This window comes from Apium graveolens, chromosome 10 (assembly GCF_009905375.1).
Source record: "Apium graveolens cultivar Ventura chromosome 10, ASM990537v1, whole genome shotgun sequence".
In the NCBI taxonomy this organism is placed as follows: Eukaryota; Viridiplantae; Streptophyta; class Magnoliopsida; order Apiales; family Apiaceae; genus Apium; species Apium graveolens.
Genome location: NC_133656.1, coordinates 65,710,852 through 65,736,988, shown reverse-complemented (window position 1 = coordinate 65,736,988; position 26,137 = coordinate 65,710,852). Strand labels below are relative to the sequence as shown.

The following is a 26,137-nucleotide window of genomic DNA, read 5'->3' as shown; positions in this document are numbered from 1 at the left end:
TAACCAACAATATGAGTTTGTTGATTGTCAGAATTAAGAGGTAATATTACTCATAATGTATGATGTTGATGTTGAACTTTGTAATTTGATGAGATGTTCTATAATTATAATAATAAATGATAATTAGTATGATGGTTATGTATAGAAATATGTTTATTTATAAGTTTTAGTTAAATATATGTGTATTTTATGAAATTTTATGGATGTTAAGAAAGTGTTTTGCTTATATATAGATTAATTGTCAATTTGTATTGTTTGTCCCTGCATGTCCTGCTTAAATTTTTATAATTTTACATATTTCACCAAATCATCAATTTATAAACACATTTATAAATTACATAAACCTTACCCGCTCACTTCTTTTTTCGTCCTTTCATTTATTTCTTCTCTTTAGTCTTTATATTCTATAATTTTTGTGTTATTCTTTGTATTAATTTTCTTTGTTCATAATTTGGTTTGTGCAGGAGATGATGATGTGTTGATGAATCATGCAAGAGTGGTTATCAAGGTATACAATTAACTTTACAACCCGCATATGCTTTTATTTTTACGTACAATGTGTACATTGAGGTAAACCAATGTTATACCATTTGATCAAAACTATGTTCTTTCATATTCTGGTTGTGTTTCCCTTTTTTTCTAGATTGTGTTTTTGAGGTAATTTAGAAAAAGCATATTGAATTTTGATACATCACTAAGATCATTTTGTGGGGATTCAGAACATGTATAGGATGGAAGTTTTTGTTGCAATCGCCGATAGTTGAATTTATACACACCTGCCGACACGTTCTCATGACATGATGCTCTCAAAACTCTCTCGCAGCTCCCTTCTATTTTACCAATTACAGCATAACTGAAATATGTGAAATTGGTAGCTTTATTATTTTTTATAAAATTTGTTTTTACCAGCTATCTTTCTGGAAAAAAATTGAGATTAACTTGGCCTGGACACTAACTATCTTTTTCTTATATTCTAGAATTTAGATAAGGTAAGCAAGGAAGACAATGGCTTTACACAATGTAATAAAGGTGAATTGTGTCATTCTTTCAATAGCACTAGGAAGGTAAATTCAAGATCTTTACCTCGCCAATGCGTGAAGATTTTAATATTTTAAAATGAAAGTTTATGTTAATTTATGAACTCAAATGCTTATATATTCTAATGAGTTAGCCATAAGTACACAATGAATTATAGCTTGATATACAAATATCTAAAACTGTTACTTTTGTTAAGTTTTACAATATGAATGGGTTGTATTGCCTCTATTAACCATAGTCGAGAATTTGTATATGTAATTAATATTTTGGTTTCTCACCATTGCAGGTTATAGTTAATATTATCTATTGGTTACCATGTAGTTTATTATATTTTCGTTGCTTGGATGAATAGCGAGTTCTATTTGATCCTTGAACTAATAAATTTCTTTGCTGGACTGCAGTGAAAATACGAAAGATGTACTTATTACTGCTTTTGAAATACAACTTAAGCACAGAGAACATGTCAAATATATCCTAGAGTTTTGGTACAGGTATTTGGCCCATCCTTTTTCATAACTTACACCCAGTTGCGATATTTTTATTCATATCTTACAACTTCTAAGCTTTCTTTCTAGAATTTGAGGTATCCTTGGAGATGTTGACAAAGGTAGTTGTTAATTATTATGGTGACACTTTACTCATAAATGATAACCACTTTATCTTAAGGATATGTTTTTCCCTTAGTAAATGAATAAAAAGTTGTCTCTTTCTTAACTCCCGTCATCTTCATTATCTCTTCAGTTATAAATTTGGATATCTAGCTTCTCAGGATATATGGCTTCATCACCCTTTTAACCAATATCTATTTTTTTTATTTTTGACATATCATACATGTTCTAAATTTCTCATAAACATTGATCTCTCTTTTTCGGTGTTTAAAAATGTTGGACAGTTTTAAACTATTGGAAGCCTGCATCACAAAATTAACTGATATTTTTTGTATTCATATGGTCATGCATGTAAGCCTGAATATTGTATGAAATTACATAACTGATTTCAAGTATAAATGTGACGGTCTCAACCCCGGGGTCAGGAGTTGACGTCGTCAACAACAACCATAAGATAAACAATTCAATAACAGGATATAACTACGATCCCTTTACCAAGACCTTTTCCAGGTTTAAGTATGACTTAGGTTACTCAACTAACACAACCCAAATTACCTTACACAATCCCGACCACTAATTTAATGTAGCAACTCAACAGACTTCATCTGGTCTGAACACAACTACCTCAGAGGAGTCTGACTCGAAAGGAGCTGGAACTTTGCCCTGACTACCGCACAAGAATCTCCTAGGCATCTGCAATACATATAAAATATTCTGCAAGGGTGAGCAATTGTTTGCTCAGCAGCACCACTATATGAATAACAAGTAAAACAATTTAAAGTAAAACAGTTATAGGAACAGAGTTTATAACTTGCCCGAAACATGTAAAACATATATAAACTAGATATCAAAACTAGCATGCTCAGTAAAACAATAACATCAGTAGTGTGCTGTGTATAAATATCAGAGTTAAATTTTAGCATGTTATCTTAATTTCCAAATCCACTGTATAAATCACTTGTTCCATTACGGAACCGCAAAACCCAAATCAGATACTTAGTGGATATGTGAAGACAGTTGATCAGGCTATCAACACCAGACGACTCTAACTGCCATCCCATTTACCTGTTCCGGACCTCAGAGACTAGCTAGGTCTCTGACTTGCTGGACTAATCGGTTTTATAGTGCGCGCAACCGAATTAGCCTCTTACGCCACCTCAATAGGCCTACTCTGGCCCAAATGTATCCTATATCTGACCGTTTTATCCAGTTTTTAAAACACTTGTACCTATCTCAATTTCAAAATAATTTATTTAACCAGCACACATATAAAATCCATTTCGCAAATCATTCCATTCGAGATAGGTACCTTTCGAAGTTATTTCTCCCCAAAACAATTTGAAAACAATGATTTATAACTACAGGGGATACGTAACTTAAAACGTTTATGTTCCATTACGAGATAAAAACATTAGCTATTCACATATACTGAATAAAAGAATGGTCAGGGGCACTTGCCTTGCAGAGCTTTACCACTATTACCGATCGACCTTGGACTAACTTGGACACTTGGCTTTATCGCCTTATTATAAGACTATCCTGGATCCGACTTCAACGTTCGAGTCCTTCACTTGGAACCTCGCTACGCTTGTCGACTGATCACTAGGTTATCCTTGTCGCCTAGAACCTACAGAGCCGAAATATCCTACGTTAGACGTCTAGGCATGCTTGACATATCCTCAATAACACATCTACCCATTCGATATCAAATCCCGACTCGTAGTTATATTATTACAATAAAGGCATCAAGTTAGGGTTCACATTCTCGAAAGTAGGTTCGGTGTTCGTTTTCGGGAAAATACATATACTCGTCATTTTACAAAATTTGGGTTATTACTTTTGGCAAAAAAAAACAGTTCACCACCACATACAATCAAATTTTGTATACAACATATATATGTTTATATATACTCGTTCGACAGCCCGATAATTGCTGGATACGCTCCCGTAATTCCGTAGTGCAATTTCTCGGAAATTGGACAGCACCTCCTTTATTTATCGGACTAACCCGTCGAACAAATCGACGTCACTTCACCACAACAATTCACAACAATCAATATCCACAATTTCCCAAACGTCAATTCAATACTATTATTAATTATTATTTGTATTTTACATTTATTTATTAAATTAGGACTCAAATAATAATCATCATGGTCCACCGTTCGCTCGTAACGAGTCATCGCGAACGGCGGCAAAACTCGCGGGTACCCGTTACATCGGGTTTCCAACGCGAATTTCGTCGATTAATATTTTCGAAATAATCCGAAAATAAAATAAAAATTCACAAAATCATAGCAGTAATCATAGAATCAAGTTAAAATCACCACACTAGTTTTGAATTACTGGCAATTAAAAGAACCAGACCACAGATACAGGCATACGGCTGGAAAACATAACAGCAGATAGCCACTGCAGTGAAACACACGCGCATAACGAAAACACTTGCACACGGGCCGCCACGCCGGAGGAAGCCGGCGACAACCGGACAGTGAGAATGCAGGCAACACAAACAGGTAACGAAACAGGGCATACACGCCGCGCGTGTACACCAACAAAACCGCCACCACCTCGCCGGAACCCGACGAAGGGCGGCAGCAACCACGAAATCGACATATATATACATACGATATACAGATATGCATGTATATATTTTAAAACAAAACCACACAGCAGCTGACACAGGTGGCCGGAAAATAAAAAGAAACGGCGGCCCTCCCTCAAAACTCACCTGAGCCGAGGCAATAATCAAGTAGGGAAAGAAAAATCGAAAGGAACACAGAAGAATAAGGGGTATGGCGATTAAACTGAAGCGGATTTGCTTAACAGGAGAGGGGGATAGACACAATTGTGTTTATCTCTCTGTAATTTTATTATTGTAAAACTGAAAATCCTAGAGACTAACACGTGTATAGAATGATATAAAAATTTGACACGTATACTACTTACCTCAAATAACCTTGTTAGGTCACACACACACTGTAGAGGGGGTGAATACAGTGTATAGTACACTCAAATCGAACTTTAAGAACTTAAGTAACAGAAAACAAACTTTATTGAAACAATAAACTCTGTTACAGTATGGAACTGTTACCTCTTAGTGATGAACAAATATCACGAGAGCTGCTAGGGTTACAAAGAATAATAACTTCGATAATGATAACACTTATAGTGTAAACCCTATGCCTGTGTTTATATACTACACAGTTACAAGATAATCGCTAATTGATATGGAATATAATTTTGCTTCCTAAAATATATCAATCAGATATCTTTTCTTCCAAGTATTCCATTCTTCACGGAATTCCTTCTTCATGCATATCTCTTCTTATGTTTATCTCGATCTTCTTTCCTTTAATCAGCTACTGTCCTTATCTGATTGTCCTTCAGCACTTAAGTTCTGATATCTATCTTCTGATGATTATCTCCTGATAATATAAGTACTGATATCCTTAAGTCCTGACTTCCAGTATAAGTACTGATCAACAGTTAAGTACTGATTTATCCTGTTCACGTAAGATCTGAAAGCTAAACATAAAACATATTAGCCATGACATTATCAAATATATCTAACAATCTCCCCCAACTTGTAAATTAACAAAATATACAAGTTTAACAGATATTTGATGATGTCAAAAACATTAAGTACAAATGCATGAGAAATAGACTAGATAACTACAACTTACAGTCCTTAAAGTTTTTACCAATTTCAACTTCTGATAACAACTTCAATCCGTATAAATATCATAATTTAAGCAGTTGTAGATCTTCGACTTGGCTTCTTCATTTTCTGATCTCTCTGATGTCAGGAGTTGTTCTGAGATAGTTCTTCAACAAACATTTCTCAGCATATCTTAGTTCATCAATCATTCTCCTTTTAACACCTTTAAGCTCTGCAGTATCTTCACCAGTTTGAAAGATTGCAGCTCTGAGATCATTAATCTTTGCTTTTTTTTACTCCTGATCTAGTCTTATGACATAAGCTTTGTCAGATTCAAGATTGAATTCAAGTCCCTTAATACCAAGATACGTTCTGATCTGTGCAGTATTAGGCTTCATATCAACAATATCACCATTGTGATCTCTGTACTTTGGAACATATATGCTGTCAGACTTAACAGAATAAAGCCTTTTCTGTCTCTGAATCTGTTCTTTTAAGTAGTTTGCAGCAGTCTCTGTTATTCTGTCATCCACTTGAAGTAAGAAAAGTACATGCTCCAATTCTTCAAAATACTTCAAAGGAATGGCATTTTGTCTTATATGATAAACCCTACCATCTTTCATGAAATACAACATGATGTATTCTTTCAAGTAGGTATGGTAAACCATCTGTACAGATTCCAGTTGATTCAATCTCTCAGGAGTTGCTCCAATACCTGGTTCACTTAAGGAAGTTGGATCATTGGTAGTGTTGTTTACTCTTCTTTCATCAGCACTTCCCAATCCAGTTTTATCTCTAGCTTCCTTTCCAGTAACTACTCTTGCTTCAAAACCACTTGCAGTAGTCTTCAAAGATTGAGTCTGTTTTGCTTTAGTGAATCCTGGTAGGAGTGTTTTAGATCTATTTTCTGATATCAAGTTAACTTGAGCACTGTCAGAGGTTACTTGCTTCTTCTGAATATCAGAACTTACAATTTCTTGACTCTGAACAACTTGAGCCATGTCAGAGGTTGTTTTAAGAACTTTTCTTGTAGTCAGAGCAAGATCATCTTTTCCATCAGTAATTTCTTCTTCCTCAGGAGGTACATAAGGCTTGATAGGTTCACCAACCTTTTCTTTACCCTTGGATCTTGGATCTATCTGTGGTTGTGATCTAGCCAAAGTTGCTTCAGTATGTATCCTTTCTTTGATCACAATGCCTTTAGGTTTTGGAAGTAACTTTTTACCAGAAGCTTCAGATTTAGATGTGACTTTCTCTGATTTAAGTCTGGCTTCTTCTTCCTTTAAACTTTCTAAGTCCATCCCTGGATTTTCTTGAAGAAATAACTGTCTTGACATTTCCTCATCAAGATCTAGAAGTTCATCAGAACTTATCCTTTTACCAGCAGCAGAACTTATTCTTTTCCCAGTATCAGAACTTGTTCTGTGACTAGCTTGTCTTGATGTAAACCTTCTACCTTGACTATGACCACTACCCATTCCAGAGGTTCCTTGGTCATCTTTTCCATCATCCTTTCCTTGCAGTGTCTTGTTGGTTTTGCATTTGGACTTAATTACCTTCTCCCCCTTTTTGGCATCAGCAGGTAATAAAAGAGAGATAAGTAGTTCCACTGAGGTCTGGATTTCAGTAAGTTGCGATTGCTGAGAAGCTTGATTTGTCAGAATTTGATCAATCTGAGCTTGTTGTTTCTCTTGAGTTTTCTCAATATAAGCAACCCTGTCAATGGTAGGTTGGAAGAACTTTTTCTTATCAATTTTCCAAACTTGCTCCTGTTTGATAAAGTTCTCCTGAATCTTGTGTAGCTCTGCATGAGTATTGGAATGAAGACCTTGTAGATGTTTAGTACTCAATGCAGTGACTCTAAGCTGGGTTTTAAAATCATCAGAATTTAACATTTCATCAGCTTTAGTCAAGTGCTCAGCAAGATGTAAGGCATTTGGAACACATGAAACTGAGTTCCATTCCTTAGTCCACTCCTGACCTGCAGGAGTTTCACTCCAAGGTACTGGTGCATCCCTGATAACAAACTCCTTTACCAGTTCAGACTTAGGAAGAGTCGGTGGAGGAGTATGTCCTGAAGGACCTGCTTCATCAGCATCTACAGTTGTAGCAGCTTCACCAGTATCTCCAACATTTGCAGCATCAGAACTTAAAAAATCAGTATCTTCTGATAAGACAACAGTGTGAGTAGCAATGGAGGCTTCAGCATCCTCTAATTGCTGATCTGATACTAAGTTCTGATCAACAGCCATATCCTGATGCTCACCTAAAATCTGATCATCAGCATCTTGATGCAGAGAAGGTGTTGTTGATAACGCTGGAGTTTGAACAACATCAATAACAGGTGTTGTAGAAGTATTATTTGCTGTTGGAGCTTCTAAGAAAAGTATTTCAGGCACAACCAGGTTCTTGAATATCAATTTCAGCACTTGTGCCTGGATCAACAAGAGACACAAAGATATTTAATGCTGACAGGTAGAATTAATTCTACCTCGTCTCCCTAGACTTTGAAAAAGAATAACAGTCATTGAAAAGAGGAAGCATGGTCTAGACCGCATAAAACACAAGAAACAGTGGTCTGTTCAAGTACAAATACCATTAATCCTAATCACAGTGACTATTAATCTTCCACTTCAACATATTCGAGTTTGAACTGAGACTGTTATCAAATTTTATTCACAGATAAGCCAAGTAAAGGATTAGACTGAGAAATCAGAACTTAGACCTATACCAGAACTTAACAGTCATCAGAACATAATTTCTTAACTCGAAAAAGGAATGCCCATCTTAGTAAATACTCATACAAGTTCTGAGTTATGGACGTCAGTACTTAATCATCAGAACGTGTAACTTAGAACTTGTCCTCAGAATTTGTGCAATAATGACACATTGACTGTTTTATCTAAAATAACATAGACCACCACAGAAATTTTCATCATTCAGATGGAGTGATTAGTGTGTGCATTAAGCTAAAAACAGACAAAGAGTAAAGTCTGATTCACTGCAGTACATCTTAGAAATAAGGCATAACTAAAATTTTGCTAAAGATTTGTCATTGTCCTGAAACCGACTGAAGAATGAGTTTATGCTTGAGTCCACCTCAACTATTTTGTGCTAATTTTATGCATCTTTTGAAATTCTATTTTACAGTGGCTTCTCAGTGTAAGTGAGTCACGACTGTTTATCAGAATTTATGCTATTTTCAGAGTATTTCTCCAGTAATCATAGAGTGTGAAAAGTCACCAAGAAAATATTTTGCTTTTCTGATGCATATTTACTTAATACCAGCAATGCACTTGGGTCGTCCCTTCCATATTTTTACTCTAGATCTCAAAGGAGTACCTGATTTTAATCTTTGATCTTTTTGCTTTTGCTTTTGATAAGAGAGGTCTATCAGCACTTAGTACATTCAGCAGTTTTACTAGTATCAGAACTTAACAGATGAGTAGCATTATTCTAATTTGTGACTTAGTAATAAGATATACAAAGTGAACTTAACTAAGCTCAGTTATCAGAATTTGCTAGTGTCATAAGATTTCCACTGAAATAATTACTTCTTCCATGGAATCATTTGTTTATTGAAGACTACTAGGTCAGTATCTAGCACAGTTATCCTCATAGGATTGAATAGGTACTAGAACAGACATATCACTTATCAGAGTTTAGAAACATATATCAGACAACAGTCAGTACTTAAAGACATTTATCAATTAAGCACAGAATACACAATGAGATTAATTCTGTAAATACTGAGCATAAAGTCTGATAACACAGAACAAGTCTAAGCAGATTTAGAGAATGAACCTGAAACCATTCCAAGTTCATTTACCAATCTTGTAAAAGTAGCTTCACATAATGGTTTTGTGAAGATATCTGCCAACTGTTGATCTGTGGGAACAAAATGCAATTCCACTGTACCTTCATCCACATGTTCCCTGATGAAGTGGTACCTGATGCTGATGTGCTTTGTCATTGAGTGTTGAACTGGATTACCTGTCATAGCAATAGCACTTTGATTATCACAGTAAATAGGGATTTTGAAATATGTTAACCCATAATCCAGTAACTGATTCTTCATCCAAAGAATCTGTGCACAACAGCTTCCTGCAGCAATATACTCTGCTTCTGCAGTTGATGTGGAAATTGACTTTTGTTTCTTGCTGTACCAAGAAACCAATCTGCCTCCAAGAAATTGGCAGCTTCCACTTGTGCTTTTCCTGTCAATTTTGCAACCTGCAAAATCTGCATCTGAGTAACCTATTAGTTTAAAATCTGATTCTCTAGGATACCATAATCCCAGAGCAGCTGTTCCTTTAAGATACTTAAAGATTCTTTTTACAGCTGTTAAGTGAGGTTCTCTTGGATCTGCTTGAAATCTTGCACAAAGACAGGTAGCATACAGGATATCAGGTCTACTAGCAGTTAGATAGAGTAGAGAGCCAATCATACCTCTGTAGTCAGTAACATCTACTGATTTACCGGTATCCTTATCCAGTTTTGTTGCAGTGGCCATTGGAGTGGATGCACTTGAACAATCTTGCATTCCAAATTTCTTTAGCAAGTTTCTGGTGTACTTGGTTTGACAAATAAAAGTGCCTTCCTTATTCTGCTTGACTTGAAGGCCCAGAAAATAGCTAAGTTCCCCCATCATACTCATCTGATATCTTGACTGCATAAGTTTGGCAAACTTCTTGCAAAGTTTGTCATTTGTAGATCCAAAAATGATATCATCAACATAAATCTGGACTAGAAGTAATTCCTTTCCATGGTTGAGGTAGAACAGTGTTTTGTCTATTGTCCCTCTGTTGAATCCACTTTCCAGAAGAAACTGAGCTAAAGTCTCATACCATGCTCTAGGAGCTTGCTTAAGTTCATAAAGTGCTTTGTCAAGTCTGTAGACATAATCTGGATATTTGGTATCTACAAAACCTGGAGGTTGTTCAACATATACCTCTTCCTCCAATTCTCCATTGAGAAAAGCACTTTTCACATCCATTTGAAAGACAGTAAACTTTTTGTGAGTAGCATAAGCCAAAAATATCCTTATGGCTTCTAACCTAGCAACTGGTGCAAATGTTTCATCATAATCAATTCCCTCCTGTTGAGAATATCCTTTTGCAACCAGCCTTGCCTTATTCCTTGTAATTATGCCATCACTGTCAGTTTTGTTTCTGAATACCCACTTTGTACCAACAACAGATCTATTCTTTGGTCTTGGTACTAGGGTCCAGACTTTGTTTCTTTCAAATTCATTCAACTCTTCCTGCATTGCTTGCACCCAATCAGCATCTTGAAGAGCTTCTTCCACTTTCTTTGGCTCAGTCTGAGAGAGAAAAGAATTGTAAAGACACTCATTTGAAGTACCTGTTCTAGTTCTGACACCTGCATCAGGATTTCCAATTATCAAATCAGGTGTATGTGATTTTGTCCACTTCCTTGCAGATGGAAGGTTTTCTCTAGAACTGGATGCTCCCCCATGATCCATGCTATCTTCATTTTCATTTTCTGATGCTACCCCTGAAACTATGCTTTCTGAGTTGGATTCTTCAGTATTTAGATTTTCAGTACTATCAGAACTTGGCTTATCAGAACTTGACGAATCAGAACTTGAAGAGCCAGATGCATGTTCGAATGTTTCTTGAGATGTGGTAGGATTTTGAGTATGCCCCCCCTGCATAGGAGCATCTTCATTTAACGTAGTCACCACAGTTTCAATAAAATCAGAGTTTAATCCATCAGAGTTTGCAGTATCAGGACTTAGACTGTCAGGATTTTCAGTATCAGAATATGAGTCTTCATTTTCAAATCTTAGCTGATCATGGTCAACGAAATCTTTAAGACCAGTGATCTTCTTGTCATCAAAAGAGACATTTATAGATTCCATGACCACTTTTGTTCTCAAATTATAGACTCTGAAGGCTTTTGTGGAAAGTGGATATCCAACAAAGATTCCTTCATCAGCTTTTAGATCAAACTTTGATAGCTGTTCAGGATGAGTCTTGAGAACAAAACACTTGCATCCAAATACATGAAAATATTTCAGATTTGGCTTCTTTTTCTTCACCATCTCATATGGTGTTTTTCCATGCTTGTTAATGAGTGTTGCATTTTGAGTAAAACAAGCAGTCCGCACAGCTTCAGCCCAGAAATAGGTTGAAAGCTTTGCTTCTTCAAGCATTGTACGTGCAGCTTCAACGAGAGTTCTATTCTTCCTTTCAACAACTCCATTTTGCTGTGGAGTTCCAGGAGCAGAAAATTCCTGCTTTATTCCATGGCTTTTGCAGAACTCTTCCATTATCAAATTCTTGAACTCAGTGCCATTATCACTCCTTAAAATTTTCACAGAATCTTTGACCATTTTATCCAGCTGTTTGACATGATCAATCAAGATAGATGCAGTTTCACTTTTTGTGTGCAAGAAATACAGCCATGTGTATCTGGTGAACTCATCCACTATGACCAACGCATACTTCTTCTTTGCAATAGACATGATATTTACTGGACCAAATAGATCAACATGTATAAGATGATAAGGCTCAAGAATTGATGATTCAGTTTTGCTCTTGAATGAAGATTTTCTTTGTTTGGCTTTCTGACATGAATCACAAAGACCATCAGGAGCAAATACTGTGTTTGGCAATCCTCTCACAAGATCTTTCTTGACCAGTTCATTTATATTGTTGAAATTTAAATGAGAGAGTTTCTTATGCCAATTCCAGCTTTCTTCAATTGATGCTCTACTTAACAGACAGATTGCAGAGCCATCAGTACTTGTTGAAAGCTTAGCTTCATAAATGTTACCATGTCTGTATCCTTTCAGAACAACTTTGCCTTTAGATTTACTCACAACTTCACAGTGTTCTTCAAAGAAATCAACATGATAACCTCTGTCACAGATTTGACTTATACTCAGTAGGTTGTGTTTAAGTCCTGAGACCAGAGCTACTTCTTTAATGATGACATTCCCAAGATTGATATTGCCATATCCCAATGTTTTTCCAATGTTGCCATCTCCATAAGAAACACTTGGGCCAGCTTTCTCCACAAAGTCTGATAGCAGGGCCTTATTTCTAGTCATATGTCCTGAACATCCACTGTCCAGAACTAGAATATTTTTCCTGTTGCCCTGCAATCACAAAGACCACTAATTATTAGTTTTAAGGACCCAGACTTGCTTGGATCCTTTGGCCTTATTAAGTTTGTTAACATTTGCAGCGGATTTAGCATCAGAGTTTATGTTAACATTTTTCTTATCAGAATTTACATTATCAGACTTTGAATCAGAATTTACACTAGAAGGAACAATGGAAACTTTCTTCAAAGAAGGTTTTATTTGATAATAATCATAGTACAAACTATGATATTCCTTACAAGTATAAATGGAATGCCATAAACTACCACAATGAAAACAAGGATTTTGTGGTTTGTATCTAACTGACTGACTCTTAACTCCTGATTTTGAAGGTAAGGAGTTAATATTCTTATTTTTCCTGCAAAAAGAAGCCAGATGGTTAGAACTTCCACAGTTATGACATGTTTTCCTAGGAGCATCAGGAACAGGTTTATAATCATTGCTTTTATTCACACCTTCCTTTCCATTCCTATTTTTCCTAGGTGATTTTACCTTGTTTGCATTCTTGACATCTTTCAGCTTATGCTTAAGCTGCTTCTTTGTCATTAAGCCTATGTTTACTTCAGTTGTCTTTTCCTGTTTTAGTTTGTCAGAAGTTAATTCCTCTTTAACTTCTGATTTCTCATTATCAGACTTTACAGTTACAAACTTAACAGGTTTTAACTTTGGCTTTTTCTTAACAACAGGCTTAATTTCTTCAGTTCCTTTATCATTCTTATTCTCTCCATAACCTAAGCCCTCTTTCCAATTTTCACTACTTAGCAAATTTTGAGTTGTTCTGCCAGAGTTAGTCCAAGTCCTGATTATCTCTCTTTCCTTTTCTAACTCAGTTTTTAGAGATTCATTCATTTTTAGCACTTCATCCCTAACATAGAAAGCATCATCTCTATCCTTCTGAGTTTGATGGAATATAACTAACTCTTTTTCTAAGAAATCATTTCTTTTCTTAAAAGCAAGATTTTCAGAAGTTAATCTTTCACATGTTAAGGTTTGATCTCTATAACTAATAAACATGGTTTTAAGATATCTTCTCAACTCATTAATATCATCAGTATGAAAAGCATAAGTAGTCTGAGGTACCTTTGTTTTAGCAGCTTCAGAACTGCTCTCAGCACTATCTTTATCAGCATTTGCCATCAATGCATAGTTCTCCTCACTTTCAGAGTCTGAAGTGTCTGTCCAGCTTTTCTGCTTTGTGACAAGAGCCTTGCCTCTGTCACCCTTTACCTTCTTGCAGTCAGGAGATATGTGGCCTTTCTCACCACAGTTATAGCATTTAACATTGGTGTAATCTCCTCTGTCAGACTTTCCTCCTCTGCCTTCAGATCTTCTGAAATTCTTCTTATCAGAACTTATGCTTTTTCTGGAAAACTTCTTTCCCTTCCTGAACTTCCTGTATGCAATCTTGGTGATTTCTTTCACCATAAGAGCACACAGCTTCATCATCTCCTCATCAGCATTGGTCTCAGGCAAGCTTTCAGAATCTGAGTCATCATCACTCTCAGAACTTGATGACTCAGTATCAGACTTTATGAAAAGAGCTTTACCCTTGTCTTTCTTTGAGGAAGCTGCCTTGGGGAATTCTTCTTCAGCCTTAAGAGCGACTGTCCTTGACTTTCCTCCTTTCCTCTTGCTTCTTTGTTCCATCTCCAGCTCATGAGTCTTGAGCATTCCATAGATTTTGTCAAGAGTTGTTTCATCAAGATTGTAGTTGTCTCTTATTGTCGTTGCCTTCAAATCCCAGCATTCAGGAAGAGCTAACAGGAACTTAAGGTTTGAATCTTCAAGATCATACTCTTTATCAACCAATGACAAATCATTCAAAAGTTTGACAAATCTATCATATAAATCATTCAATGACTCATTAGTCTTTGAGTCAAAGTGTTCATACTCTTGAGTGAGTATTGTCTTCCTGTTCTTCTTAATTATGTCAGTTCCCTGACACCTTGTTTCTAGAGCATCCCATATCTCCTTAGCAGTCTTGCAGTTGATTACCCTGTTTGACATTACATTATCAATGGCACTATGCAGTAAGTGTCGTACCTTAGCATCCTTAGCAATTGATGCTATGTCTTCAGCAGTATAATCACTCTTCTCCTTTGGTACGGTCATTGCTGCTTCACCTGCAACTGCAACAGCGAGTTTGGTTGGTTTGTGAGGACCTTCCTTGATTCTATCCAGGTATTCTGGATCTGTTGCTTCCAAGAACATGGTCATCCTTACCTTCCATATGGGATATTCAGATGGTCTCAGTATGGGGACTCTGATGGTCTCATACCGACTCTGAATTAGTGTCTTTGGTGGTTCCTCAGTTGTGGTAGGCTTAGTTGGAGTTTCTGTGTCCGACATGATTGTGTTTGGATCTTTAACTGTATGTAAGTTAACAGATAGGCTCTGATACCAATTGTTAGGTCACACACACACTGTAGAGGGGGTGAATACAGTGTATAGTACACTCAAATCGAACTTTAAGAACTTACGTAACAGAAAACAAACTTTATTGAAACAATAAACTCTGTTACAGTATGGAACTGTTACCTCTCAGTGATGAACAAATATCACGAGAGCTGCTAGGGTTACAAAAAATAATAACTTCGATAATGATAACACTTATAGTGTAAACCCTATGCCTGTGTTTATATACTACACAGTTACAAGATAATCGCTAATTGATATGGAATATAATTCTGCTTCCTAAAATATATCAATCAGATATCTTTTCTTCCAAGTATTCCATTCTTCACGGAATTCCTTCTTCATGCATATCTCTTCTTATGTTTATCTCGATCTTCTTTCCTTTAATCAGCTACTGTCCTTATCTGATTGTCCTGCAGCACTTAAGTTCTGATATCTATCTTCTGATGATTATCTCCTGATAATATAAGTACTGATATCCTTAAGTCCTGACTTCCAGTATAAGTACTGATCAACAGTTAAGTACTGATTTATCCTGTTCACGTAAGATCTGAAAGCTAAACATAAAACATATTAGCCATGACATTATCAAATATATCTAACAAACCTAATTTCTGTTCCGCTCGCTAATAATTATCGAACCATGGCACGAGCAAATAAAACTTAAAAATTATCCGATTAGATTTCAAAATTTCCGAAATTATTAAAAACTAATAAAATAAATTTTCCGTAATCTTTAAAATACTTTTGGGTCGCACGACATACCCGAAATTTACGAGTAACGAGCAGATTTGCACTTAAGATAAATTCAAGAAATTACGAAAACATTTTTAAAATATTATAATTATCCCGAAGTTAATAAAAACATAAATTTCGTAATTTTAAAATAATTTCTGAAATGTAATTTATACCCGCTTTTATCAATTAAATGAATCGACGCGCGGGTGAAACTAACTCCGAAAATTCCCAAAATAATTTTAAAATTATCAGAATAATACAAACTTAATAAAATATAAGTTTCATAATTTTTAAAGAATTCCTGAATTAAATATGGATTTTACAAATAAACACACTTAGAAAATCATCTAAAAATAAATAATTAATGAAATATTGATTTCTCAATTTTTAAAGTCCTAAAAATAATTATTGAAATTATAAAGTCATAAAAACAATTTTAGGGCAATTCAAGTATTTATGGAAATAAAATTGCAAAAACACCATTTTTAACAACGATACAAAATTATACAATTCATTAATTAACCACGCAATTCAATTCTATAAACTAGTAATCACATACACATAGTGACAGAGTAATAACCCACTGACTGAACCCACACAAATATTTTATTTAATTATTTATTCCATAATTACATATTTAAATAATAATAAAAATATACGAGTCGTTATATCCTTCCCCCCTTAAAAAGATTCTGTCCTCAGAATCTGACTAAATAAGTGAGGATTTTTGTCAAGCAATTCTGACTCTAACTTTTAAATAGGCTCTTCTATTCAAGGATCTATTCAAACCATACTCAGTATATGACATAAACTCATTCCTAGGGATTCGCTTTTTAACGAACTAAAATTCGAATCGATCGCTCCACGCAAAACAAATTCAGATGAGAGCCCCTTGACTCTCAATCAACGACTTAGTTCAACTCAGGTACATACTGCCTTATCGTTGACATGCATAACATATTATTTATATATATACTGCGACTGCGGCGGTGATACTAACTTATAGACAACTTTACCTATATTCTTTATACTTCGAATGGTTCAATACAATTAGGACTTTACTTGCCCCTTCTATTCAAACTTAACCAATCTCTTCCAAGGTAAAACTTTTGCCTATACCACGATCCTCATTCTATATATTCATGTTCATTTCTTCTCTTCTATTCAAGACATCAGTCCCTAAATGGACCTTGTTTGGTTGGTAGTTACTCAAACAGCCGGGCTCCTGACCAGGACTTCATACTCTTAAGATTTGATATACAATTGCTACCGTTCAACCCTTCGCGGTATTCCTTTAGGTTTTCACCTTGGCCTTCCTTAACCCTTAGATGGGCGAGGATGTTATCAATAAATACGATTATACCATGCGAGTACTCCTGATACACCATATTCCTTAATTCCTTATAGACAACTGATACACTCGTTACTCTGCCTATTATCACTAAAACTTACAGCGCTCATAACTCATTCTAATTGCAATCTTTGGTATGTCCTCAGGCTTACCTTTAGCTGACAATAGTCTGATCTTAGGTCTTCCTCCAAGAACCAACTCGTTCCTTTCATAAATAATCAATTATATGCAGGGTTACTTATTCCTATTCGTCAACCTTTCCAACTGCTGATAATCATCACCTAACTTCATACATCCATTCTCCTTTCCTATAAATCACATCAGTGCACAACACGGAATGCACCTTGCCTCATTATTCTTTCATCCCACAATCCTGAAGTTTCCTTTACAACTTAATTGATTCCTACCGGGTCTTACGATACAGGCTTTTAACACCAATCCGACTATCTTATGCTCCAAGATTATTATGGTAAGTCATTTGATAACACCTTTGGGACTTCACTTATTATCCGAATTTCTTCCAACTTGGGTGCTTCCTTCTTAATATCCCTTATATGCACTAGTTACGCCTTATCTTCTTGCTTATGTCTTTGAATACTGATTCCATTATTAGCTTCCGTAGATATTATCGTTTGCTTCTTCCGGTAATCAATTATTGCCTTGGTTCCTTATCAGGGTCTTGAGCAGCTAAACTTTTAATCACATTACAAATCTTAGCCTTGGTTGTACTGGACGTCAAACCTTTTGATGCACTATCTCTCATGCTATCTCGGGAAGTACTTCTACAATTCTTGACAACATGCCCTACCTTGCCACAGTTATAACAGACGACTCTTGGATTTTCCACCTTACATTCTGACGCATAATGTCCCTTCTGACTACACCTAAAACATTCAGTATTTGCCTTACACCTTCCATCATGCCTCTTACCGCATTGCTTACACTCCAATATAGGCGACTTAACCGAATTGGCCTGATTTGAGATGGCTGAGGTGTTACTAATTCTATTTAAAGAAATACTTTTCTCTCTAAATTCTTTATTCTTACTCCTTCTGACCTTTTTATGAGACTTCTGACTGGATCCTTCTTGACCTGACGCTTCTTCTATATTATCAATCTTTCGCTTCTTATCTTCTCATTCTCTAGCGGCTAACTTCTGATCAAATTTAATTACTAAGGCGGCCTGAACTATGGAAGGATACGTCTTGAGTTGCAATGCCACCACTCCACTACGAATTTCAGGCTTCAATCCTTGTTGAAACCTCCTTGCCTTCTGAGCTTCAGAGCACACATAATCAGGTACAAACCTAGCCAACTCTGTGAACTTAGCCTCATACTCGGCTACACTTCTGTCACCTTGCTTCAGTTCTAGGAACTCAATCTCCATTTGATTCTTTACGCAGTCAGCAAAATACTTTTCCAAAAATAACTCAGTAAACCTAGCCTATGGAACAGGGCCTTCTCCTTCTAATGCCCTGGTTGACTCCCACCAATAATTCGCTTCATTTTTCAAGAAATAACTCGCATAATCAGTCTTAAGATTCTCACTTACTTGAATAAGATTGAAAGCTTTCTCCATCTCCTTTAACCATGCTCCAGCAGCTACTGGATTAGGTTCACCTTTAAGTTCAGGAGGGTTAACATTCTGAAAAGATTTTAAACTAACACTTCGGTTCACTCCTTGCTGTTGCTGCTGCAATAATAGTTGCTGTTGCTGAACCTGTTGGATTAACTGCAATTGTTGTTGCTGCTGCTGATGCAACAAGTCTAGAATTTTATTTATAATTGGACCCTCTACAAAACTACCACTATTTTCTTTAGACTAGGTAACTTTCTTGGGTGGCATTTTCCTGGAATATATAAATGAATTTATTCAAAACATAGCAAAATGTTTAACAAAAGATATCACCGTTTAAATGGTGCACCTATATCAGGAAAATGATGCCCAATCACAGTACCCAAGTCCTTAATATTGGGGTCCACTTATAAAAGAAATCTAGATTAACAGCACTAGCAATCACAACAACAATGACAGTAGCAGAATCAACAACAGTTCAGGAAAACTAGAATACTGAACACCATAGCATAGATCCTTAATACCACAGCAACTGACCACTTCCCGTCACTACTCTATACCACACAGTTATCATTACTCTTAAGTAACACCGTGATATAATGCTTTCCTTCTTTCTGACAGTTACTCTGACTTGCTTTCAATAACGAGGACCATCCAATCGCAGCAATTCATTATCATAGAATATCAAATAAAATTTCAAACTCAAGGGAATCGAATAAGAAAAAGTTGTGAAGAAGATGTAGGTATGACTAAGAGCAACCGTACAAGTACATAAGATGGTCAGTCTTAGTACTATCCGGTCATAACACATAATTCGGTGGTGTCCCACCAGACCCTTTTGTCACGTAGATAAATGGTCAATTCATATGCATTGTTTGCCCCAATCAACCGATAGAATCGACGAAACAAGAAACAATATTAGGCAAGAAATTCACAAATAGAAAGGAAAGAATCTGATTTGTAATGAGATCAGCAGAACCCTAAGTAGCTTACTTCGGGTTCACAACTTTCTCACGGGAAAGTAAGCAACTTATAGCATAGGAAACAATGATTCTGGAAACAAAAATACGCTTCGAGGAAGGAGTATAAGCGTTCAAAGATACCACCGACCGTCATGATCCATATTCACTCTAAAACTTGACCGTCATAGTCGCCACCGACTATTATCATACTATTCAACTCACTAAGGTCACACAATCGGGCCAATAACATTCCTTGAGATAGAGAAGATAATATTTAGGAATAACGCTGGCGTCTTCTCGGCTGACACAATAAGGGCCCGCTCAACGTTGAATCCTCGCAACCAGACTCGTGTTCTCGAGGAACATCTAGAAATATCTATTGGACATTATTAATAATACCTATGCGAAGGAAACATACTCTAGGTTAGGGCCATTCCAGTCAATCCTCAATAAACGTCAGGGTTACGCTTCCGAAACCCTTGACTAAACTCATAGACTTGCTCCTCTAGTTGAGTTGCTGACTCACACCTATATATAAACCTTCCTGTACTCTTTTGACTCTAATCCTAACCTAAATCAGGGACTCAAACCTGTAGCTCTGATACCAACTGTGACGGCCTCAACCCCGGGGTCAGGAGTTGACATCATCAACAACAACCATAAGATAAACAATTCAATAACAGGATATAACTACGACCCCTTTACCAAGACCTTTTTCAGGTTTAAGTATGACTTAGGTTACTCAACTAACACAACCCAAATTACCTTACACAATCCCGACCACTAATTTAATGTAGCAACTCAACAGACCTCATCTGGTCTGAACACAACTACCTCAGAGGAGTCTGACTCAAAAGGAGCTGGAAATTTGCCCTGACTACCGTACAAGAATCTCCTAGGCATCTGCAATACATATAATATATTCTGCAAGGGTGAGCAATTGCTTGCTTAGCAACACCACTATATGAATAACAAGTAAAATAATTTAAAGTAAAACAGTTATAGGAACAGAGTTTATAACTTGCCAGAAACATGTAAAACATATATAAACTGGATATCAAAACTAGCATGCTCAGTAAAACAATAACATCAGTAGTGTGCTGTGTATAAATACCAGAGTAAATTTTAGCATGCTATCTTAATTTCCAAATCCACTGTATAAATCACTTGTTCCATTACGGAACCGCAAAACCCAAATCAGATACTTAGTGAATATGTGAAGACAGCTGATCAGGCTATCAACACCAGACGGCTTTAACTGCCATCCCATTTACCTGTTCCGGAACTCAGAGATTAGCTAGGATTCTGACCTGCTGAACTAATCGGTTTTATAGTGCGTGCAACCGAATTAGCCTCTTACGCCACCTCAATTTCAAAATCCTTTATTTAACCAGCACACATATAAAATCCATTTCGCAAATCATTCCATTCGAGATAGGTACCTTTCGAAGTTATTTCTCCCCAAAACAATTTGAAAACAGTGATTTATAACTACAGGGGATACGTAACTTAAAACATTTCTGTTCCATTACGAGATTAAAACATTAGCTATTCACATATACTGAATAAAAGAATGGTCAGGGGCACTTGCCTTGCAGAGCTTTACCACTATTACCGATCGACCTTGGACTAACTTGGACATTGTGATTTATCGCCTTATTATAAGACTATCCTGGATCCGACTTCAACGTTCGGGTCCTTCACTTGGAACCTCGTTACGCTTGTCGACTGATCACTAGGTTATCCTTAGTTCGATTTCACTTCGGGAGTCCTTCGCCTAGAACCTACAGAGCCGAAATACTCTACGTTAGACGTCTAGGCATGCTTGACATATCCTCAATAACACATCTACCCATTCGATATCAAATCCCGATTCATACTTATATTATTACAATACACGCATCAAGTTAGGGTTCACATTCTCGAAAGTAGGTTCGGTGTTCATTTTTGGGAAAATACATATACTCGTCATTTTACAAAATTTGGGTTATTACTTTTGGCAAAAAAAAACAGTTCACCACCACATACAATCAAATTTCGTATACAACATATATATGTTTATATATACTCGTTCGACAGCCCGATAATTGCTGGATACGCTCCCGTAATTTTGTAGTGCAATTTCTCAGAAATTGGATAGCACCTCCTTTATTTATCGGACTAACCCGTCGAACAAATCGACGTCACTTCACCACAACAATTCACAACAATCAATATCCACAATTTCCCAAACGCCAATTCAATACTATTATTAATTATTATTTGTATTTTACATTTATTTATTAAATTAGGACTCGGATGATAATCATCACGGTCCACCGTTCGCTCGTAACGAGTCATCGCGAACGGCGGCAAAACTCGCGGGTACCCGTTACATCGGGTTTCCAACGCGAATTTTGTCGATTAATATTTTCGAAATAATCCAAAAATAAAATAAAAATTCACGAAATCATAGCAGTAATCATAGAATCAAGTTAAAATCACCACACTAGTTTCGAATTACTGGCAATTAAAGAACCAGACCACAGATACATGCATACGGTTGGAAAACATAACAGCAGATAGCCACTGCAGTGAAACACACGCGCACAACGAAAACACTTGCACACGGGCCGCCACGCCGGAGGAAGCCGGAGGCAACCGGACAGTGAGAATGCAGGCAGCACAAACAGGTAACGAAACAGGGCACACACGCCGCGCGTGTACACCAACAAAGCCGCCACCACCTTGTCGGAACCCGACGAAGGGCGGCAGCAACCACGAAATCGACACATATATACATACGATATATATATATATGCATGTATATATTTTAAAACAAAACCACACAGTAGCTAACACAGGTGGCCGGAAAATAAAAAGAAACGGCGGCCCTCCCTCAAAACTCACCTGAGCCGAGGCAATAAAGAAGTAGGGAAAGAAAAATCGAAAGGAACACAGAAGAATAAGGGTATAGCGATTAAACTGAAGCGGATTTGCTTAACAGAAGAGGGGGATAGACACAATTGTGTTTATCTCTCTGCAATTTTATTATTGTAAAACTGAAAATCCTAGAGACTAACACGTGTATAGAATGATATAAAAATTTGACACGTATACTACTTACCTCAAATAACCTAATTTCTGTTCCGCTCGCTAATAATTATCGAACCATGGCACGACCAAATAAAACTTAAATATTATCCGATTAGATTTCAAAATTTCTGAAATTATTAAAAACTAATAAAATAAATTTTCCGTAATCTTTAAAATATTTTTGGGTCGCACGACATACCCGAAATTTACGAGTAACGAGCAGATTTGCACTTAAGATAAATTCAAGAAATTATGAAAACATTTTTAAAATATTATAATTATCCCGAAGTTAATAAAAACATAAATTTCGTAATTTTAAAATAATTTCTGAAATGTAATTTATACCCGGTTTTATCAATTAAACGAATCGACGCGCGGGTGAAACTAACTCCGAAAATTCCTAAAATAATTTTAAAATTCTCAGAATAATACAAACTTAATAAAATATAAGTTTCATAATTTTTAAAGAATTCCTGAATTAAATATGGATTTTACAAATAAACACACTCAGAAAATCATCTAAAAATAAATAATTAATGAAATATTGATTTCTCAATTTTATAAAGTCCTAAAAATAATTATTGAAATTATAAAGTCATAAAAACAATTTTAGAGGCAATCCAAGTATTTATGGAAATAAAATTGCAAAAACACCATTTTTAACAACGATACAAAATTATACGATTCATTAATTAACCACGCAATTCAATTCTATACACTAGTAATCACATACACATAGTGACAGAGTAATAACCCACTAACTGAACCCACACAAATATTTTATTTAATTATTTATTCCATAATTACACATTTAAATAATAATAAAAATATACGGGTCGTTATAATAAAAGTTTTGTGAATTTACAAAATCCATTGTTCTAGTACTATAGGTTGTACTGGGAAACATTTGTACATTGTCCTAGAAATGAAGAAAATGTTGGAGTAGAATTTTACAAGTTAAAATTAGTTCTTTCACTAGATAAAGAGTTCAAAAGAAGAGTGTATTGTGATTGCTCTATATCTTACAACTCTACTGTACTCAGTATTATGATTAAAATGTTCATAAGAGGCCTACAAATTATTTTAACACTTGCAGGTTTTGACAGCGAGGAACATATGCAAAGAATTAATGGAGAAGCAACTGTTACTTCATTTATGGTGAGATATTGTTCATCATTGTTTATCTGTAGTTTGACCTTGAGGAATTTCAGTCGTATATCTTACTGATTAAGATCCTTTTTACATCTCTAAGTGTTCCATACTAGGGACATCATTTAGTGTTTCTGAACATCATCTCTAATAAATTGTCATGATTGGTAAATATTGTTTCACTCAACAAGCAGCTGGAGCCTAAACTTCATTGCTACACTCTTTTTTTTTATTTCTAATTTGCGGTGACTTGAATAGTGTTGATTTTATTTATTACTAGCTTGTGGGTGTGATGCTTTTTCAACATTCTATATTATTAGTATCCGCCTTTTATATTTATCCTGAGATTTTTTGATTGTTTATAAGTTAATATTCATCGATATTACTTGATCAGTGCAAGAGCAGGTAGTTCAGTGCAGCAGTTGCATGATCCTCCCAATTTAATTAGCATGTTTTGATATTACAGTTTCTTGGTTCTGTGCAGCAGCTTCCACTTCATCTACCTGAATAACTTCTCCCATTTTTTCTAGAGAAAATGCACCAATATTTTACTTCACCACAACAGCCTCTAAGGTACTTTTCTCAATAATGTTTAGATCTTCTTATATTAAATCTGATTCTAGATACTTACTTCTGAATTTTGCGTATTTATTTATATACATTTAACATGGTATTGGTGTGTTTATAAGGAAAATCACAACTATGCATAAAATGTGTAATAAGTATATATTGTAATTGGAAGAGAGTTTCAATTTTGGAAACCAAATTAATATCATCCTTTGATAAGAATGCATGCAATGATGTTTTAACATGGTGATAATTGATAAACCCGCGGGCGCCTTAGAGGCTGGTGATCAGACTTTCAACAAGGTGCTACGGCAAAATTGAAGTTATATTTTTTTCTACAATAATAATCAATATGTAGAGGATTGTTATTTATACATGGTTCTTTCTCCGCATCCAGTAGAAAATAGTTGAGAGTGACAACCATGCCATTGAGAAATTAGTCTCAGGATTGAGATGTTCGTGATGAATATTATCATATAAGTGGCTCAGCAACAACAAGTCATAGGAGGTGATTAAATAACTTTTATTATTCCAACTATTTTTATTCTTCTGAGTATATCACTTAGCATGTAACAGGTGGAAGGAGAGTTTTTAAATTAAACAAGGACTTGCAGTGGATGACAGGTCATAAGCAACATGTACCATTTAAATGTTAAATCTCATTTTGATTATTTTTTATGCACTTTATCTTTAATTTGATTTGATGTGATAATTAAATTGAGCTTCATGTTGAGATGAATATAATTGATCTAGATATTTTCTAAATGGAGGACCACATGGTTGGCACTGACTCATTTGGTGTTATGTATCATGTACCTTAAATTTATTTTTTGATTTATACATGAAAAATCTTTCCAATTAAGATATTTGTATGTCACTGAAAATCCTGAATGTAATGTCCATAAACCTTTCTGCTCTGCTGAATCAACATGGTTCACTTAAGTTAATGCTTGGTAGTTGTGCTTCTTTTATTAACCAAAATGTGCAACTAGCATGTCTGCTCTCCCCAATCCCATTTATCTTAAGTGCCTCCTTAGTTGTTACTTTTCTGATGCACTCCACATTTCCATCTATATAATTATTTGATGATATATGCTAATAAAAGGCATAGTTTATATTTGTGTAGTACCTTCGATACTTCTCTTTTTGTCAGATCATGTATTTCTTACAAGGCATGTCATGTTATCAGATTGGTTAGAATTCGAACCCCTGTTTTTCTGTTTATAATCTTCTATAGCATATAATTGTAATCTTCCATAAGGATGAACACAGCCTTTACCTTCTTAACCTCTGACTCTTTGTTCTGCAGCTTAAGGTTGTGATGTGATTGCAAACATGGCTCTGATTATGTTTGTGTCTGTTGTTGCTGTTTATCAGACCCCAAAAAATCGATTGGTGGCTTCAGTACTCTAAAAGCTTAGTAAAAACTTAGAAAATTAACAAAGCTGGAACAACGGGTTTTATAAGTTATTTTTCTCTTTAGGAGTTTGCATCATCAAAATGTCCAGTTAAGATTTATATAATATCAATCTAATCTTGAATGTACCTGAAAATTATTTTTGGAATGAGATTGAATTACTCATGGAAGAAGTGCATTACCAGTCTCCCCATGACACACGTTAAGGATATGAAAGCTAGAATGTAGATTATAACTAAATTCCAGGTTATATTCCAGCCTTTGTGTAGAACATAAATAACACATCTAAACATTGTGATTTTTTCATATGTTCAAAAATTTCTTACTGCAGTAGTAATTCTATTTTTAGTAATGTTTAGAGATTGTTTAAGGAAAACTTTTTTAGTAATTTTTATTGCAGTAGTAATTTTATTTTTCCCAATATCTATTTTTAAGTTTTATTTTGTTT

The 26,137-nt window shown here is 35.5% G+C and overlaps 1 long non-coding RNA gene across 2 annotated transcripts; it reads left to right on the top strand.

The window, feature by feature from the left end:
- Positions 1-384: 384 nt before the first annotated feature.
- Positions 385-25,937, top strand: LOC141693777 (uncharacterized). Of its 2 annotated transcripts, XR_012563245.1 has the most exons (9): positions 404-508; positions 720-871; positions 978-1,064; positions 1,440-1,529; positions 23,653-23,714; positions 24,190-24,278; positions 24,670-24,780; positions 24,849-24,896; positions 25,582-25,937. It is a non-coding gene; the product is annotated as an uncharacterized LOC141693777 (long non-coding RNA). The 2 variants fall into 2 exon arrangements; XR_012563246.1 differs by lacking the exons at positions 720-871; positions 978-1,064 and having other exon boundaries at positions 385-508.
- The last annotated feature ends 200 nt before the right edge of the window (positions 25,938-26,137 follow it).